The sequence below is a fragment of the Callospermophilus lateralis genome, chromosome 10 (assembly GCF_048772815.1).
Source record: "Callospermophilus lateralis isolate mCalLat2 chromosome 10, mCalLat2.hap1, whole genome shotgun sequence".
NCBI lineage: Eukaryota > Metazoa > Chordata > Mammalia > Rodentia > Sciuridae > Callospermophilus > Callospermophilus lateralis.
The window spans coordinates 113947199-113957179 of record NC_135314.1 but is presented as its reverse complement, the minus strand read 5'-3'; the positions used below and the strand labels follow the sequence as shown (position 1 = coordinate 113957179).

The window sequence follows — 9981 nt, the reverse complement described above, 5'->3', positions numbered from 1 at the left end:
TCTGATGGCGAGCTATAAGAGGGAAAATTATTTCTCTAAGGAATAATTTTACACAACCTTCCTTTGAGTTATTTCTTAATGTTAAAACAGTTTAGCAAGATTCCTTATTTCTGATGTGACAAAGAAAATCCTAATATGATCATTTTAATGTATCAGTTCCCTAGTAATTAAAAATTCCTAATCTGTGGTTACTTTCTGGACTTCAAATTAGCTCATTGATTTCAGAAATTCCTTCCTCTTTTGTGTCCTTTGCTAGGATAATGGAATCAACAGAGTCCCCTGGATGTTTTTCTGGGCTTATTTTTCTTCATGGTCTTCCATGAGCAGGCAATTTAAAACTTGGTCACATGTGCCCATGAGTTTAAGGGCTGTGGTCAGCAATTGCTATCATTAGTGATTGTCCACAAGAAGAACAAGCGTCTCCTAGGTGTCCACTCACAGAGATAGCATTCAGAACCACACAGTAGGCATCTATATATGCACGAGCGCCTCATTGCTGGGAGAGAATATTAAATTAAACTGAATTAATAAAAAGTAAGTTGAATGCATGATTGTGAAATAACAGATGAAATCAGAAGTGGGTTTTTCTTAAAAAAATAGTGATGTCATTACTTTATTTGTGACATTAGAAAGAATCATAATCAAAACACTCACCCACAGTATTTTTTCATTCTTTGGAAATATGGGTTTTCCGGATCCTGCAGCTTCGTTGTTCAGTCCTGCTTTACAAATCTGTCATATCTGTCCCATGCTTCTTCAGCTTCGACCAGTCCCTTTGCTTCTCAAGTCATCTTTGGTCTGAACGTGCCATGAGGAGCCTGCTGGATGCATTGACTTGTGCCATGTGGTTTACGTTACTCATCTTGTTTTTTTGTTAATCTTTTCCACATGCCTGTGGCCTATTTTATGAAATGGTTTCCTCTATCTATTCTGTTTGTCTCTATTTCCAACTGTCCTGAATACAGCCATTCTCTTTTGTGATGTTTGCCACTGAGGATATTTAATATAAATATTTTCCACTCATAGATTTATTTTACAGATAAATACTGATGCTTTCAATATCGTTCAGGACCACAGAGGGCTAATCCTTCCTGAACCCATATGTTGTAACTATTTCAACTTTAAATATAAAATCTAAAGGCAGGGATTCAGCTGTCAGGAGAGCAGCCTTTTTAAAATCTGTTACTCATATATAGACATCAAGCAGGATCGGACGTTCTCATTTGCTATTAGCTGTTTGTTATTTGGAAAACCTTTTACATGGATAATCAACCATGTAAGAATTACAAAGCACTTTACAAATCCATTTATTAAAGCAGATTTGTGTAGAGTGGGGGAAAGGCAAATAGCAGGATGTACTCAAACACAGCCATGTAGACACTGAGCCCTTGACAGTAACACCACCCCAGCCGACCTTCATCTGATAGATACATGAATCAAGCTAATCTGAATTCTCTAGTACACACTCAAGATGTGCAGGGACTGAGCCGTCTCCCTCCAAATCTCTCTATCCCTGCTGGATGTTTATCTGTAATTAGACCTGAGCATCTCTCAGTCAGAGGAGTTCATTTCCATGGTCACTGACTGGAGCAGTCAGTTTTCCAAGCAGCTTGAAAAACTACTGCAAAATCTGTCAGTGAGGATTTGGCTGGAGATGCAGTCACAGGTCAGGCTGGCCTTGCCTAGCTCAGGGCTGTTCACACGAGCGTGCTTGCTTTTCTGTGTTTGCTCCAATCTCTGGTGAATCTCTGTTCCTTTTTCTACTTCCTGTGGGCCACGGTATGATAAAGAAACCGTTCAGCTAGAGGAACCCACCAGGGCCCGGATAGCTCACATCAGCCATCAACTCACCTTCCTCTTTCCCTTCCTACAACAGATGAGCAGAAAGTAATCCTTGCCTTGCCATTATAGGGATAAAATTAGATATTGCACATAAAATATTTCAGAAGTTTAAGTATTCCTCAACTTTGTACTTTCCCCCATTTACATTTCTCTACAATAAACATACATTACCTTTTTATTAGAAACACCAATTATGTTCCTTGAAATCATCTGCAGCAATGAGTTAGCAAGGAATGTAGGAGCCTAGGGAAGAGCTTCAAGAGGTCTCCTTTGGGGAGAGGGATCCCCTTTCTAAACACAGTAACTAGATCCTGGCATCTCTGTAATTTAGGAGCTACTGATACTGTTCTCGGTTAGGCCTGAGAAAAGAGAAAACAGAAAGTAGGAGCTGTCTCTTCTAAGCACTTGCTTTCCATCCTTGTGTTAGTCCCCCCTCACTGGTGGGTCTCTAGCCCTCTCCTGGCCATATAATACCATTCGTTTCTGTAAGTTGTCCAGGTGATGGTTGGTATGAGCATCCTGTCTTCTCTGTACTTCCCAATTTCTAAAATCGCACAATGAATTGGAAAACAATTATTTGCTTACCTTTGTTACAGAAATAACAGGAAAATCATGGTTGCTGGAAAGCTCAGATAGGAAAAGAAAAACAGTGTCGCCTCTGGCCAAATGATGAACCCATCTCAGTGACCAGTGAGGTACATTTTGTAATGAGGTGTTAAATTGCCCTTAGGTAACTGAGTCACATGGTTAGTAGAGTGCAGGGAAAGTTGGAGGAGAATTTTGTCCCTGAAGTGATAATTTCCTTCTTCCTGTCTTAAAAAGTCAGGAAAAAGGGAAAATCATATTCATCTGTCCAAGTAAGTTTAAAAACCTAGGATTTTAAATTCATGTGTTTCAGCCTCATTCCTTGTCCTATGGCAGTCTCTCCGCAATTTCACCTAAGACTCACCTCAACTTTAGTTATATCCAAGGTTAAAACTACTATAGTTCTCAAAAGCATTAGGACCAAGAAAGGACATTTCTGTTCATGGAGCTCAGGGACTTTTCCCCTCTGCACAATAAACGGAAAAGCAGGGATCACCTCCTCTGGAGATGCAGGAAGAGATTAGTTTGGGAGGGAAAACAAAGCAATGATGGCAATTTCAGAGACAGTGCAGATAAGCACATTTTGTAACGTAAGATTCAACTTGAATTTTAGGTAAGGACCAAAGATACTCTTATTTCCTAGTCTTCAAATCAGGCCTTCTGGCTAGGGAACCTGAAACAAAACACCTGTTCCCATTCCTTAAAACCCTCCTCTTCACCATGGGCAAAGTAATATATGATTTGTTTTATTTTCCTACTACAACCAGTCAGTATTCCAAGGATCTTGAACCTGACTTTGAAATGTTCTGCTATCCATCTTTATCCTCCACTCGTCTGTATCTATCATTCCATATTAAACCTTACTTGCTTCCAATATCAATGGATTGAATTATTCTATTCCATTAGGTATCCATGTGAAGGTATAATACGGCAATGAGCTGTGGCTCTATCATAGAACAGAAGCACCAGAAATAATCACAGATCCTTCTAGGAGCCAGAAAGCTGTGATCCCTCTCCTCACCCATCATGAGGGCCTATAGTAAAAGACAGTAGTTAACATGAGAAAAGCACAACGAATTTACTTGATCAAAGTTTTATATAGCATGAAGCCTTCGGAAATGAAACTCCAAAGACCAGGGAACCTTGTCTCTTTGTATGCTCAAGTTTGAAGCACGTCAATCATCTGGAAACGTGATTGGATGGAAGGGTCTGAACTGACAGCAACAGATGAAGGAAGGGAGCCTGACAAGTCCTGTCAGGCTTCTTCTCAGTCTCTGTGTAGCATTCTTTCTCCCAGACATGGGGCAGGACTCCTTGGGAAGGAGGGTCTTCAAGGGAGAAGGAAGAGAATGGCCTTTCTAGGTTTCTTGGCTGGTCTGGGGAGAAAGGGGCTCTAATTTCTATGACCTGCTTGAGGAGGAGGAATTCTGTTTCAGTGACTGTTTCTGGGTAGAAATCAGGTGGGAGAAGAGCAGAGAGAACTTGCTTCTTAGGCTGCTTCTGAGGCCTTCCAATCTCCTTCAGTTCATAGTACTCCGCGTGCCAAAGCACCAGACTTTGGAGTATCATTTTCTGAGCCCCAGCACCATAAAAAAAATCATGAAATGATGGCAGACAAGCTAAAGTAAGTAGAAACATTTCAAAACAAAACTATCCCGGCAACTGTGATGTTTTCACATACATTAATGTAATAACTTACAAGCCAGAATCTGGTGTTTCATGGTGATATGGTTTGGATGTGAGGTATCCCCCAAAAGCTAACATTTGAGACAAAGGAAGAAGGTTCAGAGAAGAAATGATTGGGTTGTGAGAGTCTTAACCCAATCAGTGAATTAATCCCCTCATAGGCATTAACCGAGTGGTAACTGAAGTGGTGGGGTGTGGCTGGAAGGTGCAGGAGTTAGGGCGTGACTTTGGGGTCTATATTTGTATCTGGCAAGCGGAGACCTCTCTTTCTGCTTTCTGATCATTATGTGAGCTGCTTCCCTCTGCCACACTCTTCTGCCATGATGTTCTGCCTCACCTTGAGCCCCAAGGAATAGAGCTGTCCTTCTAAAGGGACTAAGATCTCTGAGACCATGAGCCCTCAAACAAAATTTTCCTCCCCTAAAATTGTTCGGGTCAGATCTTTTCATCACAGCAGTGAAAAGGTTGATGAAAATACATGACAGTCAAGAAGATTCAGGTCCTCTGTGGATCAATTTGGACAGAACCTGCAGAACCTTGATTATTCAATACACATCAATCCTGCTTTACTTACTGAACAGAGGAAAGTTCTGAATATGCCTGTTAGCTTCACCTAGTTTTAGTCATCTGCTTTTTTTTTTTTTTAAATAATTGTACAGGTCATATAATTAAACAAAATATTCACATTAGCTTTGCTATAGATAACACCTCTGACTTACGCATCACAATGTTGCCTAAGTTGTTTTTCGGGAACTGGAGGTAGCTCAAACTGGTTGCAACCACTGACCTTTTTCTTGGGTTTGTACAGTATCATATGGGTGAATTTTTGGTGTCAAAGTACTAAAGCTTCACCCTCAAAACACACAGTTCACTTTCTGAGCATTTGTCCTATGAAGAGACAGGAAATTTGATTACACGTGGGTGGAACACCAATTCCTTCACTTTAACCCACACCTCAGACCATCCCTGCTTCTTTATCCTGTAAGTACCCCCAAGCTCTGTCCTTGGAGAGGCAGATTTGAGGTTCTGTCTCTCCTGTCTCCATATGATCAACCAGCACAGGAATGAACTCTCTTTTCCAAAAATTGCCATTTTCACCATTTTGTATACTTCGTGGCAAGAAAAATGGAGGGGATCACTAATGGCGTGTTTTATTTGGAGACTATGAATCAGTCTCAGTGATTTCACTATCTCTTTTTACTCTGTTGGGCTGCTGCCATTTTGCCACCAGAGTGGAAGTGTCAGTGATGTGTGATTTTGAAAGAGGTGTAGTGTTTAGTTTTCTTTGTTTATTTCATTAGCAGCTTTTACAAAAAAAAAAAAAAAAAAATCAGTCAGGAGACCATGAAGTAAAAAAGAGCAAAAATATTTAGAGGAGACATAGGTAGATTCCTATAAAATTGGGTATTGTCTACACTGGTACGAGAAGGGAAAGTATTTGAAAATGACTTATTATTATTATTGTTGTTATTATTATTATTTTGCTTTTTCTAAATTCAAGACTTCACTCTAGTTGTAATGCATCTATCTGCCTGGGAACATGTCTGTGAACAGATCAGATATGTTATAGAAGTCACTCAAACAGAAAGAACAAATGCATAATAAGATTATGCATCAAGACAATAACTTCATAAACCAAGCTATTTTTTTTTTCCAAATTCCTTATCCTCCTTCTTTAACATATCAAAAGCTCAGGACTGAGCTCCTGGAATTTTGGAATACAGAAAATTTTCTCCCCAAGTGGCAGGCAAAGAAGCCAGGAGCCGTTTTTGTAACTAAGCAAAGGAAGGCTTCTGGTTTAGGGTAAGTTAAGAACTTTTCTCTACATTGGAAGAATGGGAGGGAAAAGATTTAAAAAAAAAAAAAAAAAGGTCAGGCAGTCAGGAATCTGGGTCTTTGGCCTAGAGAGGGAACACATTTAAATAGGCACCATGACCTGGTGGAGGAAGTATACTGAGAAGACAATCTCAAAGAAATCCCAGTTTATTTAACCTTATGGGGGAAAAAATGTGACCATATTTTGTTTATATCAGTAGTATTCTACATCATATAGGAATGTTGATGTATACTTTTATTCCTGGTTGTGGAAAATGCTATAACTATGTGTGATTAAAAAATATTTAGATACACTGTCACACAGACACAACTATCTTATATTACTGGTATTTTCTGTAAGTCTCCAAAGAGAAAACTGTAATATCTTTTTTTTTTTTTTCTTAATGCTGACTTAGTAATATTTGCTCCTGAAATGAAAAGTTTATAACGTAAGTGATATTTATAGATCAGCTTTTAAAAATGTGGGCAAAATGCAAGTTAAAAAAATTAATATTCCATAAGGGATTTTAAAAATGATCTGTGGGGAAAGGCAAGATCCTTTTCTCTTTAAATAAAAGAGATATGGGGAGAAAAAGCCAATGTCCAACAGTTTATTGCTATTCTCAACTGGTGCCAATTCCAAGCCCAGGCATTTAGCTTATTGCCAAACCCAGGGAGCAGCACACTCAGGGGGGAATCCTGGGGCACCCAGTGAGCATAACACAGGTGTCTCATGGGTCCTTAGTGACAGCTTTCCAAAATGTAGAACGAGAACAGACCAGAGCAGAATTCCAATGCAGTTCAGTGTGCCAAGAAGTATGAAAAGAAAATGAAAACTAAGCCAAAGCATCATCGAGGAGTTTTTTTGTTTTTTGTTTTTTGTTTTTCAGTTTTTCACTTTATTATCATGTACAACACTGGAAGCATAAAAAGGGCATTGTCTACAACTTTGTTTGAACCCCGTCACCCACCCCTTCTTTCTTTTACCTAGTTCTCGAACAACAGGACAAGGGAACAAGGGACACAGGGGACAGCAATGCAAAGCAGAGGAAGGCTGGAAGAGAATGAAGTGTTAAAGGTTCTGTTTAAAATTCATCGGACATTCACACCCCACTTTCCGAATCAATGATCAGTGTATGTAGTACTTCAATCAAGGAAGTGAGGAAATATATTAATGGGTGTCAGAAAAAGATCACCAGTCACCACTCCGGAGTCAACTGTCCTGTGAAATGGCAAAATACAACTGTGAAAGATAGCTCTTGGAGACGTGTGGCGTGTGCGTCTCAACGTTTTCCACTGTAAACTCCTACATAAAATATGTGGTCTTCTGTACTGACACCTCAATTCATAATATGCAGTTATTGTTGTTATTTCATCTGTGATAGATCTAGAGTTACATATTGATGTTAAATGAAAGTCAGGTTCTGGTAGTTTTTCATTGACGTTCAGAGTTTCCTTAGAAATAAAAAGGAATAAATGACATTGAAATAAATGGAGTGCATGGAAGAGAAGAGATGTTCAATTAAAAATTTGCCTGGGTTTTACAAACCTAAGTTTACAACTACAAGACTGGATCACCTGTGGGATCTGGATGGACCAGATCACTATGCTTTTGGCTAGGGATTTGCTACATCCTTCCTTGGAAGAGGAGAAGAAAAAGAAAAGAAAAAGAAAAAGAAATGGCTAGTTCAAAGTCCAAATTCTTATTTTATGGATGTAAAATGTCCAGGTTGGTACAAGATTACCATAGTTTTCAGCCATACCCTGACAGTGGTTCTTTGTGACACTCAGCTTCCAAAGCTGTTGTTCAATAGTGTTGTGCCAACCCCCAGAGGAAAGGCCAGACTCACAGAAGGTTGTTCATTTACAAAAAAGCAACACTTGAATCTAAAGTATGAAATATGATATGTCAAGAGCTATGTAATGTTTTGAACAACCAATAAAAAAAAGAAAGCAACACTAATGATCTATGCAACTTTCAGAATTTATGTTTTCTCACAGATGCCTTGTAAGTTCAGTAATTCTGGTTACTCTACCAAAATAAGGTAATTATTACATTTGATTTTGTAAGGTATACAACAATGATCTCCTAATTTGATGTTTGTATGAATATGTCAGCATATACCCTACTGCCATGTATATCTAAAAAGAACAAATATAAAAGAAAAATGAGTGAAGAGTGGGGTGGGGAGAGACTATGGGAAAATCATAAATATAAATAAAATCCAGCTGCCACACTATGAATCTCATGGTCTGATGCATGCATTCAGACTATGTGGTGACCACAATGATTGTGCAAATAAATATGCAAATATAATTTCAGGAGAACAAAGTGTCAATTTTTGTAACATATGATAAAAAAATACCATATAAGTATTTTTTTTCTAGTTTCGAATTGCTAAATTCTACAAAAACATGCTAATCTAATAAAACGGGTTGTACTTGTCTAATCACAAGAAATAAATAAAACTCAAACAATTCCAAGCTATAAGGGAAGGCAGCTATTTTTAACCATAGCAGGGTGAAGTAGAAACATAATGACATCCTGTCACTATTCCCTGCCTTGTTCAAGGAGACTGTTCATTAAGTAAAGCTACAAATTTTCCATCATAAGGAATGTGTTGTTTTTTAGTTTAAAATTGTTTTTAACACAGAAGTAATTTACTACTACATTCTCATTACAAAATGCAAGTAGCACAAATGTATCTACTATTCTGGCCCTGATGGGATCCCCTCAAACCCCAAACTTGACCTGCTTTTCCAAGAGGTAACCACTGTCAGTGTGGTGATCAACATGTAGACCATCTTCTCTTTTGAATAGGTATTTATGTCTCCCTGAATATTGTTTTCTACACACATAAAATTAGACTACACAAATTCACGTGAAAAATTCTCAGTGAGATCTATAATAAACATTCGTGAGTCCACCTTGAGTGTACTCTCCTTTGCTGATTAGAAGCAACCTGATGGTTTGTTGCAGAGCTCACTACTCTTTCCTCCCTGCTACCCTATGTGGGTAGGATCCCCCCACCAAGCTTCCTTGTGACCTTGATCGATTTAGCTCTCAGGATTTCCCTCCTGCCGACCACAGCACTGGCTTCTCGGTGGGTTCTGAGCCCATCTGAGACCATGAGTAAGGGGTGGCAAGAACGAGGACTGTGAGAAGCTACAGTAGGTGCTCTATGGTCAGGAGATTAGGTCTTTCTGCAGGGTAGATCTGATTTTTGTAACTTCAAAAATAAGTAATGAAGCTGAAATTTCATTCCGTCATTGTTTCGATACGCTTATTCAAAACAGTATCACAGAGCATTAAGATACTACATTTCAGGTTCAGTGTGTTGCCTGGCAGATTTCTAATTTTTTAATATTTTTAAGCAGGACTGACAGCCCCTTATTCCCAACACACATGCACATATTTTGGCAGGTAGCCTGCGCTGCTACTTCAAAGGGAGAAGGGTATTCAACTCCTTTCATCATGTCTTTCAAGGTAAAAATGGTTGGTGAAGATGACATCTAATAAAAACTTCATTACCTAATTTGAGATGGGTTTAATGAATCAGATTCTTCTCAGTCTTTCATAACCAACGTTAAACAGCAAGTTGACACAATTATTAAATGAATATTTCCCCCCAAAAATCATGTTTGATTTATTGCAATCTCATGGATTTTTTCCCCCCCAGAATGCTGCCCATAGTTTTGGGGGATGACTTTTTGCGAGTCATATTCTCCCTCTACCTTTAATCTGAGAGAGAAGAAAAGAATTTGGTACACAGAGAGAACAAAGTGAACTGTAGGCTCATACAGAATATGACCAAGTGATTCCCAGAAATAGAAAAGCCAACTCTTTCATATCCCCCTGGAAATGATCATGGTGGGAGAGGATGGGGTCTTCTTGCTTTTGGAAGAGTGTTAGGCAATGCCTCCCCAATACACACTGGCTTTGAAACTGTTTTTATCAGTAGTTTCAAGTGAATTTTTGTCAATAGCAGTCAGAGTGCTGATTAATGTGAAGTCCATGATACAAAGACAAGATGTGGCTTTTTATCCTCAAGG

The 9981-nt window shown here is 38.8% G+C and overlaps 1 pseudogene; it reads left to right on the top strand.

The window, feature by feature from the left end:
* The first annotated feature begins 7534 nt into the window (after positions 1 to 7534).
* On the top strand, positions 7535 to 7833 carry LOC143407921 (small ribosomal subunit protein eS27-like pseudogene; annotated as a pseudogene).
* The last annotated feature ends 2148 nt before the right edge of the window (positions 7834 to 9981 follow it).